Genomic DNA, 14,729 nt, shown 5'->3' on the forward strand with positions numbered 1-14,729 from the left:
TTTGTTAGAGATCCCTATGTTAGATTATAGTTTCTTGGGTTGTCTATTTGTTTTGTTCCAGGTACTATTCGTAGATTGTTTTATTTGATAAAATGTGTATTCGGTTAAAATTTATACCGGTTGACCGATTCTAGTTAGTTTAACAAAATATCTAGAGCAGTGATTCTCAACCACTGTTCCGCGGCACTTTTGTGTGCCGTCAAATTTCAAAAGTGTGCCGCCAAATTTTGCGATTATATAATAATGTTAATATTATTAAATTATATCATTTTAAAAGAAAAATATTTTAAACATGAATATATATTTAAATCCACAAAAAAAAATTATAGTATATTTTAGTTAAAAAGTTAGTAAAATTTTTTGATAAACTATTTATGCAGTGTGTTGTAGTAAGTTAATAATTTTTATATTTTTTTTGTGTGCCGCCAAATTTTGAAATCGTTAAATATGTGCCGCAACAAAAAAAAGGTTGAGAATCACTGATCTAGAGAGTTACGTAGGTATTTAGTAGATGCTAAGGAATTATTCCTAACTCCTAAGGTACTTTATAAAAGTTATCTGTATAAATTTTATAAGAACCAATAATGTATAATTTTGTTGACAAAAAGAGCACAGCTTTATGAAGCCTATGATTTATTTATTAGGTTGCACTAACAAAGTGATCATCAATACAAAACATTGACAAATTGACAAAAGTTCATGGCAGATGTCACCGCAATTATAGGTGCAAAAATTTTATTACTGGTAGTAGGACCTATTGTGAGTCCGCGCGGGTGGGTACCACCACCCTGTCTATTTCTGCCGTGAAGCAGTAATGCGTTTCGGTTTGAAGGGTGGGGCAGCCGTTGTAACTTACTTGAGACCTTAGAACTTATATCTCAAGGTGGGTGGCGCATTTACGTTGTGGATGTCTATGGGCTCCAGTAACCACTTAACACCAGGTGGGCTGTGAGCTCGTCCACCCATCTAAGCAATAAAAAAAAATAAAAAAAATCGACAGTGCATTAACAACAAAAAAAAGTTATATAACTAAGATTGATGACGATGATACATTCATTGGTGATATCGGCAATAGCGACTTGTAGGCCCCCACGGTGTTTCCCAAGCGCTGATATGATATTATTATGTCCTTCGTCAGACGACGTTTGCGGAGAGTATACAGTGGTAGGCAGAGATTTCACTATGTTCCTAGCATTGCTGATGTCCATAAGCGACAGTAACTCATCAACAGTGTGCACAAGTTAACTCAAATTTGTATGGAGTTGGAACATTGTCCCTGTTTGCTGCTAAGGCCGCTGTTCCAAACTCCATACAAAATTGAGTTAACTTTTACGCGATCGAGAACGTTAAAAAACTCGCACTAAGCACACAGGAAATCCGTATAGGTACTCATCTGCCTAGAAATCTGCAACAAATTATTCTATAAGAATAGCATTAAAATTAACCTTTTTGTTGTCTTGTACTAAATCAAACAGATTAGTTTGGATCATATATGTATATTGTTTTTGAATAACTGATTGCTTGATTATATAAAAAAGAAACTAGGTACTGTCCTTTACCCAAACGAATAAAACATCTTATGAAAAGTTTTTAATTATTAATCAATAATAAGAGATAAAACATTGTGATTTGCTCCACACAGTCAACAACCTTAACATGTTCGTAGTTTAGATATAAACAGTAATTACATTACGGTCGTAAAGAGAAATATGTATATTTTTCCACCTCAAAAGTAATTGACTGAATCCGACCTATAAGAATAGAAAAACCATGAGTACATAAAGTACGATATCTAAATTTATTACGAGAAAACAAACAGTTACGGAATGGCAATAAAATCTAATGTTTTAAACTTTCACGGCTATCTAAATTACACAAAATATTATTTAAATTTTGATCAGTTTCCGATATTATATTAGGGCGCTGATATAAGCGTCATGACTCATGAGATTGAGTGGTAAGAAATGTGGAGATCGTTAAATAAAAGTGTGTGGAACAAAATGTATACAGAGAGACAAAGATCAGAGTGTACGTAATATGAGGCGAAACGTGCTTATGGAAAGGAACATAGCAAGCTTAAGCCTTAGGCCAAGCTTAAAATTATACTAAAAAAAATCGGTTGTCTGTAAAGTCGGTTTACTGACGACAGTTGAACGTGACAACGTCATAAGAAAATACTGATGGAATGGTTTCATTTTTCAATTATCGCAATTATCGTTGCTATAATAAACAATTGACACCACATTCACTTTTCACTGAGCTTCATACTTGATGAAAACATGCACGCCTCAGAGCGAGGTAACGCCGCATGAGTCATGTTTTTTCGTGCGTGCAGCCGGCTCCATCGAATTATAAGACGTTGTCACGTCAATAATTGCGTATTCTTCTGATTGCCCTTAACCCACATTAGGTCCTTTTATCCTGCTGCATAGGGATTTTTCGGTGAGTTTTACGACAGGCCGACTGCCCGTCATCAAACCTCCTTGGGTAAACGGCACTTATAACTTAAGAACCTATTTCAATTGTCCATGTTCACATTTTCAATACATTTTCACTAAATAACATTTTTTTGAAACTACACTCAATAGAGAAAATATTTTTTTTTTTTTTTAAATAATTTATAAATATAAATATTTAATAACAATCACGCCACGTTAACTGGTCCCGTGATAATTTCGTAAAGAACTTGTGTTACAGGTACCAGATAACGGAAATAAATATAAGATTTTTATTATACACATACATAATAATGTATTTTATATACACCCATAACCCTGAAAAGACTTATAGATTAAGATAAAGATTTATATTTATCATGCAAATATCTTCCCTTGGCGGGATTCGAACCCACGACCCCCTTGTGTAGTGACCATGTCACTTACCACTACACCAGACGGCCGTTAAAATGAAACTTGATTATATTTGATTATATTAATTTTGATTATGTTATGTTTGGTTGGGAAATAATTCATTATTTCCCAACCAAATAGACTTTTCTTGCATGAAATGAAATTACTGTGATTTGGTCAGTCTTTCTACTCTATTTGAACAAAATAACATTAAATAGCATTCGTGTTACACACGGACTCGTAGCAAATGCTAACAACATTACCGTTAATTCGTTTTGCTACTGTAAACTATTTAATCTATGTTTCTAATTGGACTCGAGTTGACGTCATGACAATATTATTGAAGAAGTTATTATGTTCACTTTGGATTTTAGACAAAAAACTGTCGTGTTGTTCACAACATTTTCATTGTTTAATAACAATCAAGGCAACGCTAATGCTCAAGTTTAAACTAAAAATAAATAATAAACTTTTGGCGTTTTTTTTTGTTTGCAATAGACATCTCATGGATCCTAAGAAAATAAAGAGTTGCAGACAAGTTTCTAAACAAAAAATAATGAATAAAGAGACAAATTCGCTAATTTTCTTTCGGCGGTTCATCTCAAAGGTTGAAAATTTTTTATATAAATTAAGACGCAATTTATCTATGAAATTTTTGCTTTGAATTCCGATGACAGAGTTGAATTCTTTTTTTTCATTATTAAATTTTTAATCTATTGTAGCGTTTATAATATACGATACGCGATACAGTTTAAGCCAGTTTACCAATGTTCTGATATTTTCATTACACACCTTATGGCAACACCACACTGCTTATAAAAAAATATTTTGACAGCTGCTGTCATATACTTCTTCTCGACCGATTGTGTGTAGAGCGTGTCATCGATATTCCTGTCCTTTTTTAAGTAAATCAATAAACTGCTATTGCAAAATATTTTTTTTGGTTTTCATTAATCGCCCAAAGAAGGAATAATGTCCATACAAAGATCCGAACATCCAAAGGCTGTTTTGATTTTACCGTTATCATAAAAACAATGTCATTCTCTTTCTTTGCAGTGGATAAGATAACGACAAAGTTATACGAGTAAATGCATTTTTATCTCGAGGTGAACGTCAATTGCTGTGATGCTGTGAATACTAAAATTAATGATTTATAAGTGGCCCGGTAACCGGCGATGCTATTAAATTCCAGGATTTTTTTATTTTATTTTAGGACAACACCATCAGGGAGGTTGCTAGTCCTAGTTCCTAGCAGATATATGATCTTGGATGTTTATAAAGAAATTATAGACAGTGAACTTGCGCTTTAAGATTGTTAATTGCTGTTTCGTTTTTCATTTAATCTACACTATCGACCCGTCCTCGCTTCGCTTTGGAAACTGTAATTTATTATTGATTTCTTCACTATTTAATGGATGTTATTATACATACTAGTGGTCCCGCAGTAGTCGAAATTCGACTATAATTAATTGGAATTGTAAGTTTCTGCACTATTATGATTGTATTTTATACTTCTATAATCACAAATTTCGCCAAGACTACACTATAAAAAATATTAACATAGACTAACAATATTTCTTCTTCTTCTTTATTTTTGGCTCTGGCACGTTTTGTGCATTAGCCAGCGTCAAGTAATAATGTTTTTATAATTCGCCGTTTTATTTATTTACAGTTTATAAATAATAAAAAACGAAGGAAACTTATCGCAACAAAACATAAATGATTTAGAACGAATTGAATTTACAAAAAAAATCAGAATAATTATATAACAGGGAAAATAAATCAAAATTATAGTTTAATGTTATTATTTAAAATAAACCTACTTAAAATACTATATACAAGGGGATTAAAATCTCGAAGAAGTAAAGAAATATTAGTAGGAAGGGGAACAGAGACAGATACTAAAGAAGTATATAAGGAAGAATGATCATATAAAGAACAAGCAAAGAAAATATGATTCAGGTCACAATAACTCTCGCCACACTCACAGGCGGTACCAGTTACGATACCAAGTTTGTGCAAATGAACTGGAAGGCTGTTATGTCCCAGACGCATACGAATTATAGTAGAAGTGGCGGTTTTACCAAACGACAATTTGGCAAACCATGGCTTCCTGGGAACGGAAGACTGTATAGCATACAAGAAACGACCCTTAATCCGGCCGCTCTCTTCCCAACACATATTCCACGATTTGTGGAGGCATATGCCGGGCAAAGCAGCAAGATCATGGCCAAAATTCTTGTACGGGTATACGTCACCGGTCACAGTAGCACTGTTGGCCAAACTGTCAGCTTTCACATTTCCAGATATGCCACAGTGACTAGGTACCCAACAAAATGATACTAAATAGTTGTGTGATTGGCAGTGCAACAGCTTTCTCTTACATTCAAATATTACATGAAAAAAAGGGTTAAGTTTTAGTGAAAATTTTGCTAAGCTCTGTAATGCACTTAAGGAATCAGTAAATACAACGGTTTTTTTTAGTTTGAAAGACAGCACATATTCAAGAGCTTTTAATAGTCCAAAACATTCACCGGTAAAGACCGATGATTCCGGAGGTAATTTAATTTTCTGAACTATGTTGTACTGTTTGTGATACACTCCAACACCAACACACCCACTGGAGTGTTTAGATGCATCTGTATAAATTTGATGCCAGTTAGGCCATTTACTATTGACATTGCAATTAAAATTTTCATTGGCATTAAAATCAGATTTTTCAATGCCAAGAGAAAAGCAAATCACTGGAGAAAGTAAGAGAGAATCATAAGAAGCGCCAAATAAAGGAAGCACCTGAAAAGAATGAGTTGGGGCTTGTAATTGTTTGAATTTCAGGAAACTTTTTAACAGACAAGGTAAAGGTTTATGTGAAGAGGGTACTTTTTTAGAAAGAAACTCTAGTTTCGAAATGAGGGGATGATTATGGAACTGAACAATTCTAAAAATGAATCTATCGGACAGATATTGACGTCTTAAGTTTAAAGGAGGGTCACAACATTCTATTTGCAGAGCATTAACCGGACTCGATTTCATGGCACCAGAAACAATCCTCAAAGCCCTAGACTGTATGAGATCTAGTTTTCTAAAGCCAGCCACATTACCTGGGTCTAAGAAAAAGGTCCCAAAATCCAGTACACTTCTAATGACAGCATTATACACCAACCTCAGTGTAGCCGGGTGAGCACCCCACCAAACCCCACCGAGACATCTCAGCATGTTCAAGTTTCGCTCACATTTACTAACCACAAATTCGCAGTGTGGTTGACCCGTTAGTTTAGAATCAAGAATAGCTCCTAAGAACTTAACTTGATTCCTAATGGGTAATATATCCCCATCATATGTTATATTAAGTGAGCAAGGAGTACGGGATTTGGTGAAAAGTACAACAGTACTTTTTGAGGGAGACAGATCAAGGCCATTTGCATCCATCCAGATTTTTAGCAAAGATAAAGAGGAGGAAACATATCGTTCAGCAGTACTTACAGACATATCAGAGGCATAAATAACCAAGTCATCGGCATACTGTAATAAACTTGCTGAATCTCCGACTGAACCTTCTAGATCATATGTATAAATATTGTACAATAAAGGACTCAGAACAGACCCCTGTGGCAAACCTCTCCATACCAGCCTACTAGGCTTATAAGGGCCGCCAACATCTAAAATAATTTTCCTCTCCGAAAGAAGATTTACAATGGAATTAGTTAAAAAATAGGGAACCTTTAATTTATCTAATTTACTTTTTAGAATATGTAATAGAACGTTATCATAAGCCGAATTAATATCCAAAAAAGCAGCAACTACTGACTTTTTATCTGAGAAAGCATTACGAATATCCGTAACTAATATGCCTAAATTGTCCCCCACACTTTTACCTTTTCGAAATCCAAACTGAGTTTGGGACAGATATTCGTTATTTTCTATATACCATTCAAGCCGATTTTTAATTAAATGTTCAACAACTTTTGTGATCACCGATGACAAAACTATCGGACGATATGATTTGATATCAGATTGTACCTTAGACGGCTTTAAAAATGGCAATACTATTTGACTTCGCCATGACGGTGGAATGTCACCTGTCAGTAAAATTTTATTTATTAAATTTAAAAAGTAATTTAATCCTTTTTCGCCAAGGTGAGACAAAAAGGAATATGGAATCCCATCTTCCCCTGGAGCACTGTCTTTGACGTGATTTAATACACCTTTTAACTCCACTAACGTAAAAGTTAGATTTAGAGAAGGGGCATCAGAGTTATATTGCTTATAAGACAGGATAGGATCGTTGAGTGGAGCAGAAGGAGGAGCCAAACGATCAAGGAATTGATCTGCTAATTCTATAGGCAGCAACAATGCGTTAGAAGGATTGACAGCTGATCTAAATCTTTTGATATTTCGCCATATGACAGTAGCATGTGTTTCAGGTGATATAGTGCTACAAAATTTCCTCCACCCGTCAAATTTCTTTTTTTTAAATAGTTTTCTAACCTCTTTCATTATAGTCATTAATGCCTCGTAGTTTTTCATAGACATATTATTGCGATAATTACGCTCTGCTGCCTTGCGTTTCTGTATAGCATTGGTACATTCTTCATCCCACCACGGTGGAGATGACAACTTATTACTACGCGGCTTTTTCTTTGGAAAAACATTATCAGCCGATTCTAACAAAATAGCTTTGAAATAATTATTATCTATGACATTAACTTCTGAGCAATTATTAATTTTCTCTTCTATTAATAACGTGTATTGACTCCATTTAGAGTCTATGATTTTGTGTTTGAGGCGAGAGTTTTGAATACACATTGTATCCTTTTTTTTACAGGGAAATGAAATGATTATGGGATAGTGATCACTATTATAAGTGGAACACAAAGTAGACCAAGATAGAGAAGATGCTAACTGGGGAGTACAAATGGACAGGTCAATGGCACTAATTACTTCACCAGGCTTTGTGAGGCGAGTAGGAGAACCCGAGTTTAAAATGCACAGGCTATACATGTCTAAGATATCTAATAATTCATAACCATAACTATTAGATACTGAACTACCCCAAGATGTGTGATGAGAGTTGAAATCACCCAGAATCATGAAAGGCCGAGGAAGAACTGAAATTAAGTTTTTAATTTCATTGAAGATTTGCAAGGAGGGATGAGGGACATAGATAGAGACAAAACAGATACCATCAACAATAGCTGCAATGACAGAAAAGCAGTTACTATGTGAAGGGAGAGGGAAGGAAGAAAAGGTGCTAGAGTTTCTGATGAGTAGGCATACACCACCATATCCATCAGCCCTGTCTTCTCTTAAGCACGAATAACCAGGGATTTTGAATACAAAATCTGGCTTTAGCCAGGTTTCAGATAGAGAAAATATAAAAGGATTAAAAGTATTTATAATATGTATAATTTCATGCTTTTTGTTTATAATACTGCGGCAATTCCATTGAACTAACTTGTCCATGTTGGCCATTATTAATATTAGTATAAGTACGAATTAAATTAGCAGCGTGGGACGGTATAGATAAATTGGGTTCAGAAAGTAATTTGATCAATATAGTAATTAACTCTGCTATTGTCTGTTGTGAATTTGCATTAGACGAGGATGGTAATGCACATCCATTAGAAGGCTCTGGCATATTGTAGTCCCTTACAAGAGACTCATGTGCTACATGATCAAAACCTTTACTGTGTTGAGGAGGAGTTCTGGGTTTAGTGAAGACTGTTTTTTTATAAGATATTGTACGTGAGGATGGTGAACCAGGCAATACTGTATTTCCACCAGGAACAGATTTAGTTGGGAGAGAGGATACAATATCAGCAAATGATTTAGAAATGGGGGGATGTAATTTTGACGCTTCAATATAGGATAAGCTATTCTCTGCCATTGTTACTTTAATATCTGTTTGTCTCATGTACTCTGGACACTTTTTGCTCGAAGCAAAGTGCAGCCCAGAACATAAGCAGCAAGATACACAGTCTTCCTCCACATTACAAGTATCTCCAGTGTGGCCCTGACCACACTTGAAGCACCTGGGCTTTGACCTACATTGGACCTTGGTGTGCCCAAAGCGGCAACAATTAAAGCACTGGATGGTTGGGTATATATACAATTTAACAGGCATAGAATTATAACACATAAATACACGTTTGGGCAAAACTTGTCCATCAAATGTAAACACGACTGTTTGCGAAGGTTTCCATGTGGGTGTGTTGTTTATCATGACTTTATAGTTTAGTCTTCTAATTTTCAGAATTTCCCCACACCCAATGGGTACATTAGTGTTCTGCATAATATCTTCAGGGGACCACTCAGTTGGGACTCCCCTAACTAAACCCATCCTCGTAATGTTAAAAGTTGGGATAAAAGCCTTCATGTTGTTTGTAGCTAAGCAGTTTGAAGTGACAAAGCTGTTAGCGTCTGTATAATTATTAAAAGAAAGTGTCATTTTATTTCGGCCAATACGTTTCAAACTTCCATTAACAATATTTTTGAAAAAATTTTTTTTTAAAAATCTGCCAAACACAACTGGGTGTAATGTTGTACCATCATCATCAGCAGACTGTATTTTCTGCACGTGTACCACAAACGGGCCGTGGTCATTGGCATCATAACTAGCCCTACCAATTTGTGTGGAGGCTTTATGAGACATATCAGTGGGAGGAACGGGCTTTGAAGATGTATCAGTGCAAGGACCAGGTGCAGGCAAATCAATAGTGCTCTCAGTAAATTCGTCTTTGCATTGACAGTCCGATTGTTTAAATGTTTCTGTATTATTTTTTCTTTTCCTTTTGTTACAATTTTTACAAATTTTGTGGAGCTGGTTACGCTTCAGCTTCCTTTTAGACACCAAAGAGCAGTCAGAATCCATTCCGGATTCGTTGGAGATTGTGACAAATGCAACCGCGGGGGGCGCTGTGCCCCCCGGGTCCGGAGGCTCGTTCATATAAATATAAAAAACTTACCCCAACTCGAAGAAAAAAAGAATAAAATACAAAAAAAATTAAATAATAATAAAAATTACAAATATATACAAGTTTTAACTATTCTGATCACTTAATAGATTAAAAAAAAATATTTTTCAACAAATTCAAACAAAAACCGCGCCCGCCAAATTCAAAGGTTTCCCGCGTTTTTTCCTAACAATATTTAATCTATTCCCAATTTGACAACAGACGTCAAGAACAAAAGTTTGACAATAAATAGTATGCATGCGTGTGTGCGTCAATATGATATGTAGTGTGTGTAATGTTTTCTTTATTGATTTAATGTATCTTTTATGCATTATTTTAAAAAAATATTAGCATTGTGCACTTCTTCTCTATATTCTCCATAAGTGTGGAAAATTTCATACTACTCCGTCCGCGCAATTTTCGTAAAAAGGGATACAAAATTTTTCCATCACGTATTAATATATAGATAAACCTTCCTCTTCAATCACTCTATCTATTAAAAAAAACCTCATCAAAATCCGTTGCGTAGTTTTAAAGATTTAAGCATACCTACATAGGGATATAGGGACAGAGAAAGCGACTTTGTTTTATACTATGTGGTGATTATGCTTCGCGCTTCATATGGGAACTGAATCATTTAATGATAAAAACAATGTAAACAAGTCACACATGGACATTCATCCCCATACTAAGATTCTCTTGTGTATAGTGCGAGTTTTTTAACGTTCTCGATCGCGTAAAAGTTAACTCAAATTTGTATGGAGTTGGATCGTTTGACTACAGTTGCCGCTAGGGACGCTGTTCCAACTCTATACAAATAAGTTACTCTTTATCGATCGCGATCGAGATGTTAAAAAACTCGTACTATCTTATCTACGACGCTTTCCTAAACGGGGGCTCCCCGTAACATATACCAAATAGCAAGTCCGTTAAAAAAAAAAAATTTTATTGCTTAGGTGGGTGGACGATCTCACGGCCCACCTGGTGTTAAGCGGTTATCGGAGCCCATGGACATCTACAAAGTAAATGCCGTCACCTACCTTGAAATATAAGTTCTAAGGTCTCAATATAGTTACAACGGCTGACCCACCCTTCAAACCGAAACGCATTACTGCTTCACGGCAGAAATAGGCAGGGCGGTGGTACCTAACCGTGCGGACTCCCAAGAGGTCCTACTACTAGTAAATTTATAAATAAATATTAAATTGTGAAGTAAAACAACTAATAATTAGTTAGAATAACGTGTAGGCGGGATTAAATCATTTGTTTATTAACCAATGCCATCGTTTATCAACCGTTAATATTCGATATCGGTCATTGAACTATACGCATGTTGACGCAATCGATTAGTTTAGGATGGATTCACGATAAAGTTCCATTAAAAACATGATTGTATTTCTCAATAATTCCCTTTGACGTTTTTATTGTTCCGCTTTGCGTGCTTAGAAAGTTTTAGAGAAGACAAGGTAGAAAATCTTAAATTAAAAACGGATGAGCTGTTTTTTTGTCGATCGAAATAGGCAGAGTGGTTGATAACAACACATAACAGTTCATTTTAAAACTACACTATCTCCTTTCCTTCTTTTTCTCCATCTTATCCCACTAGGTGGGGTCGGCACAGCTAATTTTTCTCTTCCATTCTCTTCTATCAGCCATCATCTCAACACTCACTCCTCTCTCTCTCATATCGTCATTCGCACACTCCATCCATGTCTTCCTCGGTCGACCTCTTCCCCCTCTACCTTGCACTACCATTTCCATACATCTCCTAGTCACTATCTGCTTTAAAACTACACTATCTGCTTTCCCTAAAACATGCGATGTTGCTTCAAGCTAAAAAATACAGTGTGATCCATAGGTAGGTATATGATAGCGGTTAGCAACCTTGTCAATCAAAAGAGCCAAATATTGATAACACAAAATTGGAATTTGTCCCATGAATCATTTTTTTAACATATATTTTTATAGGTTTGTGTTTCAAAAATGTTTACTTCGTCTCTTTCTAGGTAAGATAATAACTATTAAGTATTCCGTGTCTGAACAAACATTTCGCGGAAGAGCCGGATCGGAAACGCGACTCACTGATGCGACTCTTGCCGTTGAGGAGGCAAGAGTCGCATCAGTGAGTCGCGTTTCCGATCCGGTGGTAGATTCTGCGAAGCTCTATTCATGCTAGGGCTACTGTTAGCAAACTCGTCAAGTTAGAGCCCCGTGAGTTCACCTACTCGCTGGCGAAACTGGCATAGCCACTCGAGGCTAACAGCGTAGGTAGAATGTTTTTTATCTTTGACGTAATCTATTAAAACAAATGTATATTTTCTAATTGTCAATTATGATTCTACGAATTATAAATAAAATTACTTTTACAGTTTAAAATACAGGTTTCGTGGTCAAGAAGAACATGAAAGGAAAACCCTCATTTATCCTCATGTATTCGAAGCATCGGAAGAGTAAAAATGAAAGAAACATAGACAACATACTCGATCATTTTATAATAGTAAATCTTAATGTCTACAAGTAATTACGTACACTTAATAATAATAACTAGTTTACACTAATTCAAATTCAAAAACACATAGAATCCATTTTAGTATTAAATACTTAAGTCTATATCGAGGATCAACGACAGAGGCGGCTTCACCTATGGTGCAGGGTGTGGGATCTGACAGCGGTGTTAGGGGGCGCCGGTCTCGGCACTTTCAATGAACCTGTATGCTTACAGCGAGTTTTTTAACGTTCTCGATAGCGTAAAAGTTAACTCCATACAGTTGGAACAGCGCCCCTAGCGGCGAACGTAGACAAACATCTAATCTAATTTGAAAAAATATTTCAGTGTCAGATAGCTCATTTATTGACGAAGACTATAGGCTATATAACATCACGATAAGACCAATACGAGCGGTGCACAATAAATAATGTTTCAAAATCGGGGTATTTTTCCCTTTTGAGAGCTTCCGCTGCGTGCGCTGCGGAAACAGTTAAAGTTTCGCTAAAATAATGTATGACAAGACAAAAGATTATATGAGTCGACTATTATCAAAGGCGGCAATCTGACTTTTGGACAATGATTGGTAAATCAGAAAAACGAATTATTGACTTTGTATTCCATTGGCAGTCACAAAACTCTTCGGAACGACATCTTAGATAAATAACAGGTTAACTATTAACCTTTATTTAATGCAGGTTTTGAACCGTATTCTTTGAAGGAGACGATTATATTCAAATAAATCTGTATTGACATATCAATAAAAATTTTTTGTCCAAATGTACAGATTGCCGCCTTTGATAATAGACGACTCATATTATTCAAAAATATTTTCCTTTTCTGCGTAAATGAAGAGGCGGGAAAAAATCTAATGTTATATAAAATGCCAAAGGCGCAGGCGAAACTGCGAGTGATGAGGCAGTAAGATTAATAAACTTAATAGCATTAAAATGTGATTGTTTTTTATGACCTTATTCTATTTGATTTAATAACATCACTGTAAACCTAATTTGGTACCATTAATAAATGCAAGATGATATTTTTCTTTTACGATAATTACTATAGAACATGAACGATGATTTAAATACCGCTTCCTATTCTAAGTTCATTGTGAATGCACCTTTAATGGAGACACGATTCTGTTTCTTGCTAATGTTATCTTGTTGCTTAGGAATTTTCAGCCCTTTACGATAAACGCTTGGTAGCATTACGTTCGCAAAGCGAATCTACAACTTGAATTATAGGTCATTGAACTGTTTATCTGATTTGATTTTCCAAGTTCCGAACAACAACATTCGGACCGTAGGTCTACCGAGCAATTTTACTCGCTCAGTGGAAAATCTTCCCTTTGTCGTATATGTAACGGACGTGACGTCAGCTGTCATGCCCTGCCGCCAGCCAAGCCGCCAAGCCATGTTAACACGCCCCCTTCCGCCACCGCCACCGCCGCCGCCGCCAGCCAAAGCCAACGAAGGGGGGATAGTGTTAATAAAACAAGCCGTGCCAGCCATTTTTACCTGCTTTCTGCTTTCTCGCATGAATAAAAGAACTTGTCGTTACGCTGCTGGTTTTTATTGTCACATCATTTGCAACATATACTTACAAGTATAAATGGTAGTAGGACTGGTGGTAGGACCTCTTGTGAGTCCGCACGGATAGGTACCGCCGCCCCGCCTATTTCTGCCGTGAAGCAGTAATGCGGTTCAGCTTGAAGGGTGGGGCAGCCGTTGTAACTATACTGAGACCTTAGAACTTATATCTCAAGGTGTGTGGCGCATTTACGTTGTAGATGTCTATGGGTTCCAGTAACCACTTAACAACAGATGGGCTGTGAGCTCGTCCACACATCTAGGCAATAAAAAGAAAATAAAAAAAATGTTAGGTATCACAAAATTTGAATTCATGTGACTACTAATGAGTAATAGCTATGAGCATAGAGTAATGGTAAATAAGTAAATAAAAATGAAAACAAACAGGTTGTCCGTGACGAAATCACGACTTGATGTTAACTGGTTACCCGGGCCCATGGACATCACAAACATGTGAAGTAAGTTATGCATGAGCACCACCCTTCTAAACACAATGCACAATAAGTTAACAACGCGCTATTTCCGATGGTATTTTATAACTTTTATTAAAATTATTACAGGATGAAAGGTCCTTTTAGGTACCTCTGACAGTAACTAAGTAACTTAGACGTAAAAGCATTACAAACAAACACACCCGGGTTATTAGATTTACATCGATAAGGATATGCGTCATGATAATCGTCTTATCTGACTACTCCTCGAATCCTGACCACACAGGATACAGTCACCGTCGACGCCCTAGACACGTTCTTACGGATCCATCAGATCCTATAACCCTTGCATTAGACACCTATAGCTCTAACACTAGGCTTAGGGACCCCGGTAACCATATCGTCGAACTCGGCAAATAGTT

This window comes from Bombyx mori, chromosome 6, assembly GCF_030269925.1.
Source record: "Bombyx mori chromosome 6, ASM3026992v2".
NCBI lineage: Eukaryota > Metazoa > Arthropoda > Insecta > Lepidoptera > Bombycidae > Bombyx > Bombyx mori.